Here is a 23142-nt window from a genome sequence, read left to right as displayed (position 1 = left end):
AAAAAGACAGAAGGCGAGAGAGGCATTCAGAGAAATGGATAAAGGCAAAAAGAGACAGAGAAAGATAGATTGATTTACTGAGAAAAGGAAAGGACTGCAAAAGTCACCCAATTCACTTCTCCACATCCAGGCCACTTCATACTTAAGTTGGCTGACAGAAAAAAATATAAATTTTTAGACCTATAGATAAATAAATTTTGAGAGTTTCATGACTAAATGATACTAGATAGATAATCCCTTACCTGGGAGAGGTTTCTTAGAGAAAATATAAATCCTGCTGTGTACCTTCTCAGTGTTAATGGAGAATGGTTTCAGTCTATCCTCTAGGAGATAATTTTTCTTTCATATATCTTCCCTCAGGCTTTTTCCTCTCTTGGCTGAATAATTGTTCCTTTACCTGGTTTTCTTGGTTCTAATTTTCTGAACTTTTAATTATCTTTATCGGTTTCCGGAGCTTCCTCTGCAAATCCCCTCCAAGCCCACCGCAGAGTCACCTAATAACAAGAACCACAATGAACACGTATAGGCCATCTTATGGTGCTTGTAGGAACTTCAGCAGCTCCACAGGCCTTATTTCCTTCTGCCATCACAATGTCTCCTTAATATGGACATTGCAGTTTCCTTTATTGTATCGATGGAGAAAAGGCACAAAGAAATTAAAAAGCTTGGAGAGACGAGACAGACAAGGAGGACAGGCGTGTGGACAGGAACACGAGTTCAGAGGCAGCCAGTCCCTGTCGATGTAGGGAGGACAGTAGAAGGATGCAAGGCAGGAACAGAAAACGGAAGACAGGCTCTGAGGGGGCTTGTGTGCCATGGAGAGGATTTTTACTCTATCCATTGGGTAATCGATGTTTTAAGCAATCGAGTGCAGCACCCGGCTTGTTTTAATGAGTGACTACACTGGCCACGGTCTGTAGCGTGATCTGGAACTGGTGGGAGGGGCTTATGCCCAATAATATGTGTAAATATTGGGAATCTCTTGGAATGGACCATGTGAGAGATGATGAGTCCCGAGCCAAGACAAAAGCTATAGAAATGGAGGGTTTGGACCCACATTCGGGGACCACTGAAGAGGAAGGAGCGCCCATGAAAGAGACTGAAAGGGATAGTCAAAGAAGCAGGAAGAGAGGATGTGAAGAGTGGCAGCCCTGGCAAACAGCACCAAACGCTCCAGGGTGGACAGGCAGCAGCAGCACAGAGGCGGCCAAGAAGCTGCAGAATTGGCGCCCGGTAGGTCATCACGGATGTCTCTGATAGGGCTGCTTTCTGCTTTTTTACCCAGCAGTGAGAGCAAAAGACAAACTGCCGTGAGCTGAGACATAAATCCTCAAAGATAAAAACTATTCCATCTAGGAGTTTTATGGTGATGGTGAAGAATGAGATAAACTTGAGGAAAACCGAAGAGGCAGAGGAGTTTTGCTTTGGGCAATGTTATAGACAGAAGAGAACAACCCAGATATGAACAGAGAATCAGCAAGCATTACATTTTCATGCATGAAAACATATCATTACTTGGCAATGAGTGAGCCTTAGCTAAAAACAGAATGAAGCCGGCGTTAAATAGTCCCATGATATGAAATATATAAGCATTAATATAAGTGCAGTATCTAAGAGAAAATTAAGATGTTTAAATGGGATTTACTAGTCTCTTCCTGCATATATATATATATATATATATATATATATATATATATAATTTCCAAACTCTCTGCTAGCACTGCTCATAGGAAAAAATAATGGCCAGCACTATAAATGGAAAATGTAAATCCCAATTCTAACATTATCAGTCACTATGTATTATTCTCCCACATATTAATGGGTAATACACTGCTAGTGCTTCCCATCTGGCATGTTTATAGGGCATGAAATATCCCATATATTTAGTTTTTAGCTTCTGCATTATTTTTAGTGCATCACATACTACTAGTATAAGAGTGTCTGGCACTGTGTCTGGAGCTTTACAGAGGATAAATGGAATTAAACTTTGTCAATCATTGGAGGCCTGATATGCCTGATTCCTTTGCTGTGAAAGAATCATTTCAATTATTACAACAGTTTTAAACCCTCCATGAAAGCTTTTTCAGTCTGACTTCGATGTTCCTCTGCAATCTGTCACTAGACTCCCCATTGACACAGTATTAAGTCACCATTCGTAATGTGCACACTTCCGCATGCCTTGCTGTACATCGGTTTGCTCTGGCTTCTATGCCCACGTAAGCCTTTCTATTAATACCACTTTGTCCTGGTGGACTTTTTTAAAGTGCTCTTCCATATATGATGGTAAAATAATATTGTGTTTCTTATTCTCCTCTTCACATGTGACATTGGAATCGTCACCTCTAGATTTTGAAGGTGTGTTTTATGGAGTTGTAAGCCAGGACTTCATCCAACTCTCCTTCCTGCCCATTCAGGCTTCAACTAGAGTATCTCAAATTTGATCAGTCTTATCATATTTTATTTGGGAACAGGGTTGTACTGCTAGTTTGAAAACCAAACAAGATGAAAACCCTGTTTTAAAGTTTTAGACATCCTATTGTGTCATTGTTTTTTACAAACCTAGTAATGGCAAAATAATTACACAACCACACACCCAAGTGCTTAGAGCATCCTAAGGGAAACTGTGCACTACAAGACTTTCCCATTTTGACTCTGGATGAAAAAAGTGTAGTGCTAATACTAATCTGTACCACCAAGTCCACTGCGAAGTATTATACCATTTGGGGCATGAAAAACAAAATATCACTGAGATCTGCATAGGACAATGGTAAAAATAGATTATTAGTCATCAGGCAGAAATCTATTTCAGTATTTCTGTGCTGAAGGGTTTTAAAAAATAAGAAAAATGCTGATACCCAGAAAAGACTGATTGTGTGAAAAGATAATTAGTTGCTGTTCTACTTAAGATCTCTTTAGAAAAGTGGAAGATTCTTTGGGTTGACACTTTTTTTTTTTTAAAGATAGCCTGAGGTTGGTTTTGCAATAACCCAGTACTAACAGCAGACTTCCAAGCAGATGGACTAGACCCATATGTCAAAAGCAAATTAACACATCAAGAGACGGCTCCCTCCCCTGAACAGTAGAAAGACATCCCGTAAGATGATGGGCTGGCCCTTTGCCAGCCATACCTGAGGCAGGAGATGCAGCGCTGAGATGAGATCAAGGAATGACATAAGGGAACCAGGATGAGGAAACAAGAAAAAAAGAACTTATCTATTCTATCACTGCTTTAAAAGGAATATCTCTCACATCCATGCTCAATATCACTTGGAAGAATTGAATAATACTTATTATTCCTTTCAGAAATTTTAAGACAGGATAAGGACAGCTAACAGAGATACTGGGTGTCACTATCTAGCCCATTTGGCCATTTCTCAAGGAACTCCGAGAGTAATGATAGTCTAGGATCTGGTCCCAGCCTTCAAGAATCAAAAGCCTGATTTTGGCAGCACGCTGAGATTTACCCCTTATGAATGGACTCACAGTAGACTGATGTAAAATACTGAATACTAATGGCCATATTTAAAAAGAGAAATATAAGCATTATAATGACCAAAGTCCTCATGTTTGTTTGACTAGAGTATTCTTTCCCAATAGGCAGACACATCTGGGGATTCAAATTATGATTAGAAACCTATATGATTAGCATGGACTCAGAAAAAACGATATTACTTAGATGATTCAATTCTTTAATAATAACATATAAAAATGCCTACTGCCTCTATTTTCACAGGAGAAGAGATGCTCTGGGCAAAACACAAAAATGGTCTCCTGGATAATACTTGGCCATATCATGCCAACACTGAACTCTATAATTATAAGTCCTCTGAGGAGTCAGGGTCATTGTCTTCTTGTTCATCACTATATCTGTGTCTGGCACCTGGTATGCATGCAATATATATTTGTTGGCTGAATGAACTCAACTCACCTTTTTCTCTGTTTGCAAGTCTGACTAATGCATATTTGATTTTCAAATACATTAATACAGAATCAGGTTACTATGGAACCTGCTGGCCCAGGGGCCATTTTATACTAAAGCTGACTCTACCTGTATCTGCTCTAATTTATTAAACTTGAACTCTCAGGAGGAACATCTTACATTCCTTATTTCAAAATTCATTATGGATGCATATCAGAACTGCCACTAAGCTCCAGCAGCACTCATTTTGACCTATTCCAGGTTATTTTATTTCCAGTTGGTGTAATTCCAGTTGAGTGACTGGTGAAGATATGGAAGCCATCTTTGAGTCAGGGAAATTAATACCTAACTAAACATAAGTGACAACTGTTAAGTGAAAATTTTCATCTCTCTTTCTTCTCCATCTCCAGTGCTTTTTCTCCTCAACTTTCTTTTGAATCTAAAGGCCTACTTTCATTTCTCCTTTCTGCTCTTGTACTAACACACTCATGGTCCAACCTCCAATTTATTCTACTTATAAGAAATAATTTCTATTTCTCCTTTCACTGTATTACTTATTTCTATACATCCCATCAAAGTTCTATCTGCAAACAACCACCTACCCCCTCATTCAAAACCACCTTCAACATGAACTTTATGCAAAATGACTCCTCAGTCCTAGTTATTGACTGAGTTTGCTCTTTTTTCTCAACGCTTTTGCCAAGGAATTGTCTGTTTTGGAGATTCCACACACAAAAAGGCAGAAAACAAAAACTGTTAAGTGCTTCAGTATCACACTCTCAATAAAATGCTTATATGTGTTTGTACAATACATGTTGTATGGGAAACATGTATGTATATAGCACAGACAAATGCTCTTTCTTTTAAATTCCTTATCACATTTCAGAAGCAGGAAGAACAGTTGTAGAGATTCCCTTTAATGCCCAAACAATATATTTTTTGTCTTGATCCCAACCCCCAATCCCCCCCCACACACACACACACACACACAAAGTTGATCAGCATGGTAATATACTAACTATAGGCATGCACTTCATAGAAACATTTTGGTCAATGTCAGACCACATATAAGACAGTGGTCCCATAAAATTATAATGGAGCTGAAAAATTCCTGTCACCTAAGTGACATCATAGCCATCGTATCATCAGAGTGCAACACATTACTCATGTGTTTGTGGTGATGCTGGTGTAAACAAAACTACGGCACTGCTAGTCATTTAAAAGTACAGCCCATACAATTATGTACAGTACATAATACTTGATACTGAATTACTATTATTGACAATGTTGAATTTACTGCTATAATAGCTCTGGGTGGTTTAAATGATTCAAGAATTATTATTCATTATGTAATGTGAAAGTGAGTGGTGAGTCTGCAAGAGCTGATGTGAAAGCAGCTGAAGAATTTTTGGAAACTCTAGATAAGCTGATGGTGGAGGAAAATTACTTGCCAGAGCAAGCATTCAATATGGATGAAGCCTCCATTCTAGAAATGGAAGCCTGAAAGGACTTTCATCCATAAAGAGGACAAGTCAATGCCAGATTTCAAGGCTTTTGAGGATAGTCTTCCTTGGGGGCAATGTTGCAGGCTACAGACTGAAACCCTTTGTGATCTGGCACAATGAGAACCCCAGGGCTTTCAAGTATATCAACAAGGGCACACTGCCAATGTACTATAAGAGCAATAAGAAGTCATAGATGAGGGTAGTAAAGGGGGTCAAATAGGTCGAAGGAAAGAGAACTGACTCTGGGTGGTGAGCACACAATGTGACATATAGATGATGTATTATAGAATTGTACACTTGAAACCTATGTAATTTTACTAACCATTGTCACCCCCAACAAATTTAATTAAAAAAAAAGTCATAGATGACCCAGCTCCTATTCCAAGATGTGCTTCTCAATTTCTATGCCAGTGAAATGGAAAAGTACTCTGGAGAATAACATACCTTTCAAGATTTTGGTTATTGTAGCTAATGCCCCTGGAACCAACTTTCTATTGGTGATCTTTATTCTAATATCACTGTGGAGTTTCTCCCTCCAAGTACCACCTCTTTGATCCAACCAGTAGATGAAGAAGCTATAGAAATTTTTAAGGCCTATTATCTGCAGAGGACCTTTGCCCAGGCCATTGATGCAACTGAGGAAGACACTGGGAAGACAGTGAAGCAATTCTGGAGAAATTACAGCTAGAACCCTGCTTGGACTTGGGGCGAGGTCACCAAGGAGTGCCTGAATGGCATCTGGAGGAAGACACTCCAGAAGTTCATGCATGACTTCAAAGGATTTGCCAAGAATAAGGAGGTTGAAAAAAATCAACAAGGCTGTGGTTGCGATGGCAAACAACTTGAACTTGGTGTGGGTGAGGAGGTAGGTCACTGAGGAGCTCCTGGAGGTAGTTCCTGAGGAACTGACTAATGAGGAGTTTTTGGAACTGGAACAGGAACGCATAGCTGAAGAAGAGGCAAGAGAAAAAGCAACTGCAGGAGAAAAGAAAAACAAAATTCACAGTGACGGGTTTAGCAAAAACTTTTGCAGGCTTCAACAAGCTCCTGAAAATTGTTGAAAACATGGACCCCAACACAAAAGGTTTTCATTAATGGATTGGAATGTTCATGGTTCATTAGCTACTTACAAGCAAATTTATGATTAAAAAAACAAACAAAAAAACAAGCCGAGCAAACTACCATGGATATATTTCTGAAAAGAATGACACTTCCTCAAGAAAAGCCTCAGGCAGGTCCTTCAGAGGAATTACAGAAGAAGGCATTCTTATCATAGGACATGAGAACATACTGCTCTTGAAGACCTTCCAACGGGACAAGATGTGGTGACAGAAGACAGCGATGCTGATAATCCTAATGCTGTGTAGGCCTAGGCTATTGTGTATGTGTGTGTTTGTATCTTAGTTTTTAACAACAAAAAAAATGTAAACTTAAAAAAATTAATTTTGAATAGAACAGAGCTTATAGAATAAGGATATAAAGAAAATATATTTGTAGAGCTATACAATGTATTTGTGTTTTAAGTGTTATTACAAGAGTCCAAAAAATGTAAAAATTTTAAAGTTTATAAAGCTAAAAAGTTGCAGTAAGCTAAGGTTCATTTATTATTAAAGAAAGAAAAATATTTTTTTATAAAAATAGTGTAGCCTAAGTGTACAGTGTTTATAAAGTCTGCGGTAGTGGACAGTCACGTCTGAGGCCTTCACGTTCACTCACCAACTCACTCCCGGACTCACCCAGAGCAACTTCCAGTCCTGCAGCCTCCATCCATGCTAAGTGCCCTACACAGGTGTACCATTATTTTATCTTTTATACTGTATTTTACTGTACCTTTCCTGTTTTAGATACATTTAAATACATAAATAGTTACCATTGTGATATAATTGCCTACAATATTCAGTACAGTACTGTGCTGTACAGGCTCATGGGCTAGGAGCATTAAGCTACACCACAGAGCCTAGGTGTGTAGTGGACTAGAGCATCTACGTTTGTGTAAGTGCATTCTACAATGTTCACACAACAATGAAATTGCCGAACAACATTTTTCTCAGAATGCATGCCTGTCATTCAAGGGTGCATGACTGTAATTAATTAACTAGTCTTGGTAAGATCATACAGCTGATGTAAAATTATGATGGCATGAGGATATGAAACAATATCACATACTTTCAAACAATACATATTTATTAGTTGTTTATAAATTAGGTAAAGTGTCTAACAGAGTCCCTGACACAGTAGGAACTTTTGAAATTTTCATTCCTTTCCCCTTTTTCTCTTTAGTTGAGTAACCCCTATATACATATACTTACATACACACGCATGTTATTTCCCTAATTCATTCTATTCATAAATTAATTGATAATGAGTGAATTTTGAGAAAGACTGACATGCATGACCTCAGGATGGATTTTCTTTGTAATAATAAAATTTTTAATATATCTTCATAACGGGAATGGGAAAATTAAATCTTGGACATGAAAGAAAAAATTTAAAATGGATGTTCCTATCAATAGATTTATGCTCTTTTATCAACCATCTGGACTTGCTCCTTGTGCGGGAGATGTCAAATGTAATTTCTGATACTTTTTACTAATGCATTTCCCTCATCACTCCTTCTGGGGCTTTCTATACAATCAGCAAGCCAGCCAAAATAAAAATTTAGGGACCATTACCATTAATAAATGCAGGCTTCTAGGTAAAGTGTCAAAACATTTCCAGAGGGCCAGATTTTAACCTCCAATTCATCCCACTCACTTTTGTCCAATTACAAAATGCATGCCATTCTAACCAAGGCACTCATTTTTAAAATTTGACATTGACACGCACCACACGGAGAGCAGCACTGGGCAGAGGTCCATGACTTACTATGATTTATATTCTGTCATTGAAGCTAATGCGTAGGGAATGGCTCAAAATCTTCTTCCCTTTCTCCAGCCCTTTAAATGGAATCAAGCATAGGACAATATTAATTTTTAAGTTAACTTACTCTAATTGAATGGCAATGCTTTATTATAGTCATGTATCAAACGAGGACCACAATATATCATAAGTGACATAGCTAAAGGAGATCCTTTTATGCTTTGCTTTTTATTCCCCTTGATTTTTTTTATCTACAAGCTCTTTAAATATCGCCATTAGTATATTAATAGACTCTGTTAGTAAATTAACATTACTAAATCATCCCTATGCTAGTGACAGCATCCCTAAATCATGCACAGTGATATGCAAACTAGTTCATGCTTCCTCAAACAGACATATTCTTATATCATAGAAACCCACAGCTAAAGGGATCTTAAGTGGCCATCAAGGCTACATGCCTTCTTTCAAGAAGAATCCATTTTCTCACATGTTTCACCTCTCTGTCTGTCTGATGGTTCTGCTGACTATTAGCAACATCCTAGATAAAGTAATGGGTTAGTGATGTTTCTTTTTTTTTATTGCCATGGTAAAAAATAACACATGAGATCTACCCTCTTAGCATTTATTTTCAATGTACAGTACAGTATCATTAACTATAAGAACAATGTTGTACAGCAGATCTCTAGAACTTTTTCATCTTACATAACTGAAACTTAGTACCCATTGAACAGCAACTCTCATTTTCCCCTACCCCAACCTTTGGCAATTACCATTCTACTTTTTGCTTCTATGGTTTGACTACTTTTATATACCTCATATAAGTATAATCATACAGTATCTGTAGTACTGTGACTGGCTTATTTCATTTAGCATGATGCCCTCAAGGTCCATCCATGTTGCCACATATAATAGGATTTCCCTTTTTTAAGGCTGATAATCGATTATGCTATAACACATTTCTTTATCCATTCATCCCTCCCTGGACATTTAAATTACTTCCACATCTTGGCTATTGTGAATAATGATACAATAAACATAAAAGTGTACATATCTCTTCAAGATCCTGATTTTAATTCTTTTGGATAAATACTAAGAAGTGGAATTGCTGGAACATATACAGAGGTTGTCAAAAATATATATACACATTTTAAGAAAGGAAAAAAACTATTAAAATTGCAACACCAATATATACCAATAAGAAAAGATGAATACAAGCCACGTTTGACTTCCACAATTACAAGAAGTGCTCAAAGTGGTTACCATCAGCATCCAGACACTTCCAAGTATGGCAAACTACTGCTTGAGCAACGTTGCCCAAAGTGTCCACTTGTATACATTTTTTTGGCACCCCTGGTAGTATTTTTATTTTTAATTTTTTTGAGGAACCTCCATACTATTTTCCACAGTGACTGCACTATTCTACATTCCTACCAACAGCACACAAAAGTTTCAATTCCTTCACAATCTCACCAACACTTCTTATTTTTTTGTTTTTTGATAATGGTCATTCTGCTGGTATGAGGTGATATCTCATTGTGGTTTTACAGTATGGCATAGAGACAGATATATACACAAATGGAACAGTATAGAAAAATAAATCCATGCATACAAGGGCAATTGATCTTCAACAAGGGTACTAAGAATATACATTGGGGAAAGAACAGTCTCTTCAACAAATGGTGCTGGGAAAACTGGATATCCACATGCGAGAGAGAGAGAGAGAGAGAGAGAGAGAGAGAGAGAGAGAGAGAGAGAGATACAGAGAGAGATACAGAGACAGAGAAAGACAGAGAGAGAAAGATTTGACCCTTGTCTTACACCATACACAAAAATCAACTCAAAACCGATTAAAACTTGAATAGAAGACCTGAAACTATAAAATTCCTAGAAGAAAACATAGAGGGAAATCTTCATGACATTGTTCTTGACAATGATTTCTTAGACGTAACACCAAAAGCACAGGCAACAAAAGCAAAAATAGACAAGCAAGACTTCATCAAACTAAAAAGCTTCTGCACAGCAAAGAAAACAATCAACAGAGTGAAAAGACAACCTATAAAATGGGGAAAAATATTTGCATACCACATATCTGATAAGAAGTTAATATATAAAATATACAAGGAACTCGTATAAGGAAATATCAAAAACTAACCTAATTTTTAAAAAATGGGCAAAGGCTACTGCTATAGTGGCAATCATTTTTCAATATGTTATATATCAAACCAATATGCTGCACACCTTAAACTTTCATAATGTTTTATATATAGATATATGTTATTTCTCAATAATGCTGAAAAAATGAGCAAAGAACTCAATAGACATTTCTTCAAAGACGACATACAAATCTCCAACAGCAATATGTAAAAGAACTCAACCCCACTAGTCATCAGGGGAACGACATTCCTTAAAAGATCATATGCAATGAAAACAGATTGGTGATATGGCTGATATATAACTTCCCATAGGAAAAAAAGGAACCTACTGTGATTGGGCTAGAAACCAAAAATGATTTTTGCTAATGTCTGTCTGATTTTCACTATAAACCTTAGAAATGGCCTAAAACAAAACTGTGAGGTTTGTGCTGGCATCCTCCATCCCCCTTCAGAAGTATCCTGGCTTCTGATTCTTATTCGTATTAATTGCGAGAATTAAATGAGATCATATATGTTAATACTGTAAAAACACTACACAAACTTAAAAACACTATACAACTATAATAATTATTATAATAATGGGATTAATGAACGTGGCAATAATTCAAAATACCAAAGTGAGAAAGACGAGTCTTTGGCGTCATTCCATAGGGAGTTGAGGATTTCTACCTTAACTTGAATGATGTGAGAAATTCTGGTGTTATTCTTTCTTCAGAAAAAAAACACAATTATATATATATATATATATATATATATATATGTACAATTTAGCCTAAGCCAGCTCCAAGCCAAAACAGTATTCTTGTAGATCTAAAACTTGATCACGCTCATCTTGAACTTTCACAGACCTATCCCCCTCTCCTCAGACCCACCTCAGTCTAACTTCTAGTCATCCTTCAGGTTGCCACTTAAACGGCACTGCTCCAAGGGAACTGCCATGCCCCAAACCGCACTCCAAACTAGGTCAGTTCAGTTCACCTTATGATTGATTTTCAAAGCACTTTGAACCCTCCTTTGTAGCACTAAAAAACATTACAATGACAAAGTTATTTGGTTGTAATGTATGCTACATGTGCACAGGCGTGAGGTCAGTCTTATTTTGTTCATGGCTTTCGCCTGGCATAGATTTCCAGCTCAATAACTAGCTAGCAGAAAAATTAATAACTAATACTCAGCCTCTTGGTGTCTACATGAAGAAGGCTGAAGCTATTCCATGCAGCTTGAGTTCTCAGGTAGGTGTCTTGTTTTCTATATAGTGTGTGGCTATTTTTGATGGATTTCAATATTTTTGTTCCTGCAAGTTGGCATCAGCAACGGCTATCCCATTAGCAGTGTCCCACTCGTATGTGCTATTAGGTGAGAGGTGGTGCTATTTAAATGTCTCTGGTGGTTCCTAGGTGGTAAGAGAGTAGTGTCATCTGTATAAGCCAGTGTTAAAAGCATCTTCCACCTCCTTGGTGAGTTGATCTTATCACACATCACTCAGGAAAGCCCCTATGTCTAGCCCTGCTTGGTACCTGGCCCGGTGAGGAGGTCAGCTGCTCCTTGGTTTGCTTTGAGACAGCAACATCTTGACAGGGGTTATGAGTGAGAAAAATATTTTCAGAAATTCTATGACTTAATAACATGTGAAGAATCTAGAATGTAATAAATGACTAAACAAAGTTAAGCATTTAATTCCACACACTGGTACTAGAATAACTTATTTCTCTACTTAGCTCTGTGCTATTTTATTACAAAGAGAAGTGGCTGATACAAATCAGATTCTACACTGTGATCAGCATCACATTCTGTGCTACCAGTGAATCATGCAATTCATATTCCAAGATGAGGCATCTGAGCTGAGTATCTCCTCGTGTCATCAGGTACGGCTATACGTGTACTTTCCTTCTCGTCAGTTCTACAAATCTCATGGCTTATAATTAATCTCCTCAGACTCCATTTAAGTCACCAGAAAATGTGGGCATAGTATTTGCACAGAGCAGCTAACTTATCCAAATAGATGGTTACAATACAGCATGAATAAAAATTGATGGCCGAACTAACTGTATCAGAATTGTTTTTCCAGGCTCACAGAGAAGGGGAAAAAAACCTGAAAACGCAATTTTCTCTAGTTTCTGTTTTTATACACCATCTCCTCTTGGGTAAATATAACATTTAGACTGCCGTCCTTCCCAAAGCCTTGAATTTTGAAAAGAATGCAAAACTGATTGTATTCTGCCCTCTGTTGTGCCAACTGACTCTGCAATGCTGAGAATATTTTCCCTTCTGACCTTAATATCAATCAGCAGACATTGTCAAGCTTGACATTTTATTGTCCCTTCCTTAGTGGCATGCTGTAAATAGAAACATTATTGTTATAAATTGTTCTTTGGAGTTTGACATTGTACAAATTACACTGTGTACTCTATTTTATTAAATGGTAAAACTCAGCAGGCTTTCTATCAGGAGGCCAACCTGTGGTACTTTGTTCTCCTAAGAAATGAGTGCTATGTTGGCAGGCTAAGCAAAAGGTCTCATCATAACCATTCTGTCAGCAAATAAGTCATAACATCTTTTCTAAGGATGCACATTAAAGCACTTATTCTGATCTTCAATATATATCTTAACAGAGAGGCGATGCACTACATCTCAACATGAGCTGATGTCTGCATTCAGGAAACAAGCAACACATAAACACAACATCAAGAATTTAGTACACAAACAAAAGGGCAACAGAATGCAAGTAAAGAGGAATCAAGTGTTTTTCTTGTTTTGAAAGGGTATTTAAGCCAATCACAAATGTCTGAATGCATACCATGCTTACGGTACCAGGATAAATACATGCAATATTAAGAATGATAAGGTTGTCGGGCCGGCCGAGTGGCGCGATGGTTAAGAACTGGCCTGGGATGCCAGAGGGCCCCAGTTCGGATCCCACATATGAGGGCCAGTGACACTGCCCTCTACAGCTAAGATGCTGAACAGCAGCTCAACCTGGAGCTGGGCTGCCGTGAGTCGCCGGCAACGGCGTAGGCTGAAAAAAAAAAAAAAAAGAATGATAAGGTTGTCTTCATGGAGCTTAGAGTCTAGTTGGGTAAGTATTGGACAGACATATGAAATAGTAAGAAAAGAAGGCACTACAAGATACGTGACTGCTAATCACAATAGATGCTCTAGCACAAGGGATGACAAACTTTATGAATAATTATTACAAATTTCCTGGAGGTGATTTTATTGGAAAACAGCCACATTCATTTGTTTCAGTATTGTCCAGGGCTGCTTTCATGCTAAGTAGTTGCAACAAAGACCTTACCAGCCCCCGACCCTAAAATATGTACTATCTTTGCCAACTCCTACTCTAAAAGGTTAGAGGAAGAAGAGGTTGCCATGTACTGGACTGGTAAAAAAAATGTTCAAAGAATGGGTAGAAATCAAGAAAGAAAGGAAATGAGGAAGAGCACTCCAAGCTGAGGAACCATACGAGCAAAAGTGCAGAGGTAGGAAGCTGTGGGGTGGGGCGATACATAGGCCAACCTGGCGTAAGGTGGTGGCTGCAGTTGTTTGGAAAAGTGGAGATCACGTGGAAATGGTGGTTTTGAGTTGAGCACAAGAATAACAAGGCACGTAAATGCCCAGGGAAGAAATAGGGACTTGCTCTTCACAAACGATGAGAGCTTTGTTGTGATGGTGATTGTTTTGTTTGTTTTGCTTTGTTTTTAGCAGTAAAAGAAATGAAAGATACAGTTTTTAAAATACTGCCATTTTTTTATTTCAATAAAGCAGTTGCTTTATTCTACCTAAGTAGATCAGTTTACTGCACAGCAAAGAAAATAAAGAACTTTTTGTACGCCCTCTATCAATTCATCTTTCCTTTCCTTTTCATTCATCTCAAAGAAAATTTAACATTGTTATATATAGTTTTTCTTACCCAGCACATACTTGTGTCCCTACACCTGTGATCCAGATTTCCTTCATGTTTAATACTTGAAGAATCAAAGCCCTGAGCAGCAACAGAGAAAAAGAGTGGTCTTTGACCCTGTTCTTTTTGATTTACAGGGTGTACTGTGCTGTCATTTTGATTTGCCCAAGGGTTAAAGCTTAAAGACAGAGCAGGAAAGTATAGTCCTCCAAAAAGATAAATGCACTAGGACCTGCTCCGAGGCAATGGCATTGGATGTCTCGACTCCTGGCTGTTGGCCATTTTAGTCTAGCAAACTGGGACTACAGTTCAGCCTGGGGAAGGCATGGAAGGTCTATCCAGGTATCCAGTCACCCTGAGTTGTGTAGCCCAGTCACAAACCATTTGTGGTTGTCAGAACTCTCTAAGAAGAACAGCAAAATTCTAGGTTCTGTATTGTAGAGGCAGAATTATAGGTTTATGATAGGTATAATCCCAAAACTACCCAGGATCCAACTAAGAAAGACTCCCAAATCTTCAGGTTACCCAAGAACCAAATTCAACTTTCAGGTATAACCCAGGACCAGGTAAAGACATCACAGGATCGCATAAAAATTAAATGGAGAATTCAGCTCTGACTCAAATCAGTCTCATGCTCTGGAGGCTGTGATGGGACTCAATTTAATTCAACTAACCCAGTTTCATGGAGAATTTTTAGGTGACACAGGTATGGGGGAAAATATGTCATCATGAAAAAGTCACAGGCTCTGCAATTGGAAGATCTGAGTTTAATTTTACTAGTTGAGCTCTGCTGAGCCAATCACTTCATTTCCCTGAACATATTTTTTTTCCTACTTGTAAAATAGCATAATCTTAATCTCACAGGGTTATTGAGTAAGCCAAATAGAAAACATGTGTGAAACCACATTGCAAACTTCAAGCTACTCTGCAGGTATTTCTTATTATTACCACTTCATGTCTTATACAGCAGTTCCTAAAGTGTTGTCTGGGGACCCTGGAGGTACCAGGACCCTTTTAGTTCTGCAACAACATAACTATTTTAATAGCAAAACTGAGCTGTTATTTGACTTCTTCACTCTGATTATCTCAAGTGTCCAGGGAGTTTTCCAGAAGCTAAGTGATATATGATGATATCATCATTTTCTCAGCTGATAGAATAGTGTGCTTGTGCACCTTTGTGTTTTCCAGAATTTTATAAAGTAAATCTTTGGGGTCCTCAATAACTGTTAAGAGTGTCAAGGAGTTCTGATATCAAAACGTTTGAGAAATACTGTTTTATAAGTTGGGAGCTTCTTAAATGCACTTTAGAAGGAAATAAAGCACACATTGTTTGCTCCTTTGGTAAATATATGTGTAGATTACAGAGGCAGAGAAGAATACTCTAAGTGTTATACACTTGTGAGCTTATCAATTTAAAAATAATAAGAATGGAAAAGAAAAATATTGCAAGTTCTGCTTTATCAACTAAAGTGTTTATCTAGTATTTATGTTTTAGCGTGTTGCTCTAAAGCACATACAAGTAAAGTCCAACACACTTCCTGCTCAAAAAACTTTGAAACAATTTGTGAACAAGAGTATTGTATAGAATACTATATTGATTAAAATTCAGACTAAGCTAAATGTTTATTGTAAAATTAGTAATATAATTAGGCACAATTGGAAACTAAACGGTCAGATTTTATGGCACAGAAAAAGTAAAAAACAAATTAGAATAGGAATATATCTATGTCAGCAATCAACATTATAAAGTCATAATAATATAAATAATGAATATTTATTTAATTAAAATGCGACAAAAGTTGTTGTCCCTGGGAAACAAGACCCAGGAGTTGACCTTGGTGGTTGTAACAACAAGCCATCAGTCTTGTTTGGTCTCAGATACTGTGTTCATGCATTACTATAGCAAAAGAGAAAACTATTTTTAAAAACTGGGCTTCCCTATTTTCCTTGATATTGCAAGATTTCACCAAAATCTCAAATACAACTATTATAGATGCCCCTCGACCATCTGAATTTCTGATCTATCCAGACAGGTTTCTGTTTGGGATTTGAGCCAGAAACAGAGAAAGTCAAGCAGATCTGGATTTGATTAGAATCTGAGCATCGTCAGCCGGGAGTGCAAACCTAGCTCTGGAATGGAAAATGGGATCAAAGCAGGATGTAGGCACGGATCAAGATTTAGAAGCAACATCCAGGACTCCCCAAGCCAAAGCGTTTTAAACATTCAACATCCTACTGAAATGACAGAGACCAGCTCCATTTTCCATTGTTGTTAGCTTTCGGGTTCATTCTTCTTTGTTAAAACTGATAGCTGAGAGTAATTGTTCTTAGATGACTTATAGCAGGACACCTTGGTAAAAGAGAAAAATTCACACCATTTAAAACTCCACACTGCAGAATAGCTTGAGACCGTGTCTGACGGTCCATACAAAAGATCAGAATAATGATTCTTTTAGCAAAAGTAGGTCTGACAAAGATTGGGTCAAGAAAAAGACAAGCTAGAATTAGGACATGCCATAATGGTTTGGGGGAAAATGTAATCTCTCATTCTCTTTTTCCAGAAACTGTGACTTCTGAAGTTCAGTTTTTAAAAGAAGCTCTACTTCATTTCTTTTCTTTCTCCTCTCTGGAAAAGACAGGCGCAAGCAAGAGGCAAAAGAAATAGTATTTTTTTATGCATTTTATAAGTGTTATATTCAAGGATGATTAGGCATGGGGAAAAGGCAGGTCATTTCTCTTTTCCAGGAAGAAGAGAAATTACATAATTTCAAAGTAGTACAGATTTAATGAGGTAATATACAAGGGCTAAAATTTACTATTAGCAACTTTCATAGGTGAGAAAGCACCATTTTGCTTTCCCCTAAATATCTTTACCAATCTATTTTCTGTGTGGTTGAAAATGGGACTCTTGAACCCCTGTAGGAGGGAGCTGAAGGCGATATACTCTTGAATGTGCACTCAGACTAAGGTCCCCATGGGTCATTTGGAGGCGATAGTACACCAGACAAAGAGGTTATAACAGTCCCCAGAACCACTAGCCTCCTCGATATAACAATGGCTTTATAATTATGATTTTTGTTTAAAAGTTCAAATGAATACATGTATTTCTACTGGCCATTTGCTTTTTTTAAATCTGTGGTTATGATATAAATAGGCCCTGGATCACCTACTAATTCAACCAAAACAATTTTTTTTAAATATTTTTATTGGGGAACTGGGGAAGGGGAATAGTGTTGAGGAATTGGGGAAGGGGAACAGCCAAGTTGTTGTCCTTCAATCTTAGTTGTGGAAGGTGAAGCTAGCTCAGCTCCAAGTCCAGTCGCCATATGGCAGGCCACCGGCAGCTCGCGGCAGCTCAGCTCAAGGTGCCATATTCAATCTTAGTTGTGGGTGGGCGCAGCCCACCATCCCATGTGGGAGTCGAACCGGCAACCTTGTTGTTAGGAGCATGTGCTCTCACCAGCTGAGCCATTCTGCCACCTGTTGGCAGCTCAGTGGCAGCTCAGCTCAGGCGCAGCTCACTGGCCCATGTGGGAATTGAACTGGCGACCCTGTTGCTCAGAGCTCATGCTCTTAACCAACTGAGCCACTCGGCTGGCCTCAAAACAAAATTTTTGAGCATTTATTTTATAAATGCACTTTCCTAGTTACTATGTAGATAAATAAGACAAAATCCTTATCAAATTAGTTTTTAGCAGATTATGGGAAATAAAACCAGTACAAAAATAGCCCCCAAAATAATATAAAATATGAGATGTTCTTATGTTAAAAATAAAGGATTAGTAAGGAAACCTTATGACTTAATACCATAACATGGTATATGCCAAATTTGTAAGGATTTATAACAATATAGAATCAACATTGTTCCTTTCTTTGGTAACATTTAATGAACACTTATCATATCAGAAACCAATAGTATTTAATCCCCACAGCATCCTAGCTGAATGTAATTTTTAGGAATTCTGTTATTATTAGATGGTACAAAGAAGCAAAGATCTCAGAGAAGTTCTCCCAGGTACAGTTTCTTTACTCTTCAGAACCTGGTTTAAGGTGAACTTTCACCCCAACTCGGGAGTGCTGGTCTAAATGTCTGGTGAAAGCAGCAGTACAGAGTGCTTTTTTATAGAGGAAGCAACAGCACGAGAATATATTCAGCAAAGAATCCAGCATCGTCATTGTTAAGCCATTGTAAACATATGAAGTCAATGAGTAAATTAAACTTAGCATGGGGGCCTGAGATCCAGTGAGGAGCACTGAAAGGACAGGTCTTGGGAATTCAAGCCATCTCACCAGGTAGAAAAGGTGACATGAATAATTATCTCCAGACATTGACCTTTTCTGATGTAGAGGAAGGAAAGAATGAAAGACAACTAACAGGGAAAGCTCAGGCTTCAAATAATACACTCTCTGCTTACAGCTGAAATATTACTTTAGGGCACAATTGGATTTTAAAGTTGTGTTTTAAATAATTACAATAATTAGCATAATGATGTTTAAGTACCTTTTGTATTGATATTATGTTACCATTGACAAAGGCATAATGATATACTACTAGAAAGGGCTTAAAAAAAAACTACAGCTATGGTAACACTGGCTTAATTAGTTATCATGCTGAATTTTTTAATTCCATGAATATTGGAAGTTTTTTCCAAGTACAAAGTATAATACAAATGATAATGAATATAAAAATACCAGAACCAAGTTTAGTACCCAGCTTATCCTAAATAATAGATACGTTAGAATCTAAAGGCTTTAGGATGTAAGATCACCCTTAATTCTGGCTTTAAAAAACAATAGATATTTCTAGTTACGATATATATGGTTTAGTTTGCCATCTACCTTTAAATACAATGTTTAACCAGAGGTGGGCTCTTGTTGGAGACCATTTCAAATTTTGCAAAATTATCACTGCTTTACAGAAGCCACATAACGTTTTGAAATCCTGTTGGCTTCCAAAATATTTTGCTGGTGCTTTTTTGTTGTTGTTGTATTTAAGGGTAATTTTATTTAGGAAAATGGATTTTCATGCAAATCAATAAGAGAGCTATAAACAACTAAAGAGGGAGAAAAAATAGACAAACGACATGACAAAAGGCATTTCAAAAAAGGAAGAAACATGCAATAGTAATAAAAATATAAAAAGATGTTTACCCTCTTCAGTAAACAGGAAAATGAAAAATAAAACCAAAACGAGGAGCGATCCAAGATAGTGGAACAGGTAAATGCTACGTATGAAGGGTCCCACGATCTCATTAAAATTACAACTAAATTATAGAACAATCAACCTCGAGAAACACCTGAAGACTAGCTGAACAGAACCCCTATAACTAAGGATGTAAAGAAGAGGCCACATGGAGACTGGTAGAAAGGGTGGAGATGCAAAACAGGACGACCCCAAACAACAGGTAGTGGTTGACCACCAGGAAGGACACCATGGCAGCGGAGGTTCCCCCTGAAGAGTGAGGGGTCCCATCCCCAGACAGGGCTCCCCAGCCCAGGGGTCCTGTGACAGCAAGAAAAATCACAACATCTGTGAAAATCAGTGAGGATTTCGTCCATCCGTCCTGGTGAGATGGAAGGGAGCTGGAAACCCAGACATCCTCTTGAAGGGCTTGCACAGACTCATTCTCACAAGCACTCACCCTGGGCAGAAAGGCAGCAACTTGAGAGGCACCAGAGACATAGAGGGAAAGTCTGAGTTATGTGTCTTCAGGGCAGGGGCTAGAGGGAGAGCTACCGTTAACCCTGTGTGGAGCCCACCTCATATGTAACCTATAGAAGGGCACCATCTTTCCTGTATTAAACCTACCCCAAAGGGCCAAATCTGAGACTCCACTGGTCTGGTAAAATCTGCATGTGCCCCACCTGGGTAACTCCCCTGGACTCTGCCCCCACAGCTAGTGTGGCGTCTCCTAGTGCATGCTCAGCTCCTGGGCAGCCAGCCTCACCCAGCAAGCTGCAGGAGGCTTATATAGTAGCAGACGGCCTTCAACAACCTGGAAAACTTTCTGTGGTGGGTGGTGAGCCCCAGCTCTGTTACAGCCTTTCCTTGGCGGCTCTAAGGGATCGGTGGACCCAAGACAAGTGGTGGTTGGCTGTAGTTTTCTCAGGGCATTTTACAGAGTGCCCACAGGCTCAGCACTGGCACAAGGACCTAACATACATTAAAATTATGAAAACCACTGGCCATACCCCATGACTCTCTGGGACCCCACCCCACCCAACTCCGGCAGCATCGCTGGGGGCACTGTCAACACCAAGTCAACCAGCCTGGTCAGCAAACCTAAGGGGACTCTTTCAGCAGCTGAGTCTGATGGGCAGCTGGCAGATGACAAGAGGCCTAGGGGGTCCTGAGCCTTTTACTAAGCTGCCCCAGGCCCGATACTAGTGGCACCGTCACATGCCTCCAGGTCCAACACAGGCAGCAGCCAATTGTATATAGCTTTGTAGCCACTACCAGGTAGCCCCAGGCGGGTCACAGGCAAGCCTGAAATTGGCCTGCATGGGGGCCCCTCCCAAGAGGCACCAGAAACAACACACCCAGAGGCCAACCTAAGACCACACCAGAGTACTACTCAATTAGCCCTAAAAGTGGTACACCCAAAGGGTGGTCTCAACAGGCACAAGAGTTCACACAGGCAAACCCCCTACACAGCTGTAATATAATCATAGTAGGGGACTTTAACATGTAACTGATAGCAATGGACAGATCTTCCAGGCAGAATATCAACAAGGAAACAGCAGCCTTAAATGACACACTAGATCAGATGGATTTAATTGATATTTTTAGAGCATTTCACTCCAAAGAGAGGACACAAATAAATAAAATCAGAAATGAAAGAAAAGTGACAATGGACACCAAAAAAATAAAAAATAAAAATAAATACTACAAGCATCTATATGTCAACAAATTGGACAATTGGACAAAATGGATAAATGGAAGCCTACTCTTTCAAGGCTGAATCAAGAAGAAACAAAATCTGAACCAACCAATTACTACTAATCAAATTGAATCAGTAATCAACAAGCTCCCAACAAACAGAAATCCTGGACGAGATGGCTTCACAGGTGAGTTTTACCAAACAGTCAGAAAAGAATTAACACCTACTCTCCTTAAACTATTCCAAAAAAATTCAAGAGGAGGGGAGGCTCCCAGCTTTTTGTATGAGGCCACCATTATCCTAATTCCAACACCAGACAAAGACATTAGAAAGAAAAAAAATTCATAGGCCAATATCCCTGATGAACATCGATGCAAAAACCCTCAACAAAATATTAGCAAACAGAATTCAGCAATACATTAAAAAGATCATACACCACAATCAAGTGAGATTTACTCCTGAAATGCAAGATTGGTTCAATATTCACAAATCAATAAATGTGATACACCACAAAAACAAAATAAAAAATAAAAAGTATACATTCATGTCAATAGAAAAAGCATTTGAGAAGCTCCAGGATCCATTTATGATAAAAACTCTCAGCAGAGTGGGAATAGAGGGAACATATCTCAACATAATAAATGCCACATATGACAAACCCACAGCTAACATCATAATCAATGGGGAAAAGCTAAAAGCATCAGGGAGAAGACAAGGATGTCCACTTTCACCACTTTTATTTGACAGTCCTGGAAGTTCTAGCTACCAGCTATATGCAGTACAATATCAGAGATTAAAAAAAATTACAAAAGTTCAAAGATAAGCAAAATTAAGCAATGTTTTTTGTTTTATAATACATAAGACTTTGAAATAAAGCCATGGAAATAATAAAAACAAAATTCAAAATAATCACTACCTCTGAAGGGATTCGGGGTGATACTTTTAATAGTGTTCTGTTTCTTGATTTGGGGGTAGAGTTCATTACATTGTTATGTAGCATAACATACCTGCATGTTGTATGGCTTATTTTGTATTCATAAATTGGTATATTTAAATGTTTTTAAAGGTTTATATGCAAAATCATGTTACATAGTTATCATTTCATAGCTGTAATTAGTTCTAATTTTTCTCCTTTACTTCCTAGAAAGTACTTTTATGTAACTCATTTTTCTCAACTACATTTTATTGGTCATTCATATGTGCTTTTAAAAACCATAAAAATAAAGGTCATTTAACATGGTCAATAGTGTCAATTAAGTCCCACATATTTCTAGCCAAAAAAAATGTTGAATTTCAACTAAAATATCCTTTCAAATGTTATCTGTTAAATCCTTTTCTAATTCTAACTTAAATTATCATAAAGATAAATTAATTAATATTTTAATATTCTTTATTTAGGAAAGTTTTTCTGGTATACCTGTCTGTTCTAAAAGGTTTTAAAAATTTCTCACATTCAGAGTTATACAACTAATTCTCTCTCACAGTAATGCTGTTTGTAACTCTAAAACCTAAATGTTGTATCTGTGACTTATTAAACCAAGCTGATGTGACATTATTAATGAAATTGTGGGACACTATGCTTCTAATTTACATGGCTTCCAGTAAAGAACCTGTTTGATAAGATTTAGAGATTGATTTGTTTACTAACTCAGGAGTTTTGCATTTTGGACTTACTCCAGCCTCAAAAGAAGACCCAAGAGAGTCATTAACTTTAAAAATAATTATAGGGGCCGGCCAAGTGGCTCGTTGATTAAGAGTTGGCTTGGGAGCCGGAGCTCTGAGCAGCAGGGCCCCGGTTTGGATCCCACATGAGAGCCAGTGACACTGCGCCCTCTGCAGCTAAGATGGTGAACAACAGCTCGCCCTGGAGCTGGGCTGCCATGAGTCGCCAGCGACTGTGTAGGCTGCAGTGGGCTGCCCTAAG

General features: G+C 38.2%; 1 protein-coding gene across 6 annotated transcripts in view; it reads right to left on the bottom strand.

Moving 5' to 3' along the window:
- The window catches only part of TMEM117 (transmembrane protein 117), a 474959-nt gene that overhangs the window by 243612 nt on the left and 208205 nt on the right, over positions 1-23142 (bottom strand). Inside the window, exon 2 of one of the 6 annotated variants that reach the window (XM_019653061.1) lies at positions 8290-8360. The exons of the other annotated variants lie outside the window; for them this stretch is intronic. The gene's annotated coding sequence lies outside the window, so the exon portion shown is untranslated. The remainder of the gene's footprint in view (positions 1-8289; positions 8361-23142) is intronic. 6 annotated transcript variants of the gene reach the window in all.

The sequence above is a fragment of the Hipposideros armiger genome, unplaced genomic scaffold, assembly GCF_001890085.2.
Source record: "Hipposideros armiger isolate ML-2016 unplaced genomic scaffold, ASM189008v1 scaffold_194, whole genome shotgun sequence".
Taxonomy (NCBI): domain Eukaryota; kingdom Metazoa; phylum Chordata; class Mammalia; order Chiroptera; family Hipposideridae; genus Hipposideros; species Hipposideros armiger.
This window is presented reverse-complemented; position numbering and strand designations above follow the sequence as displayed.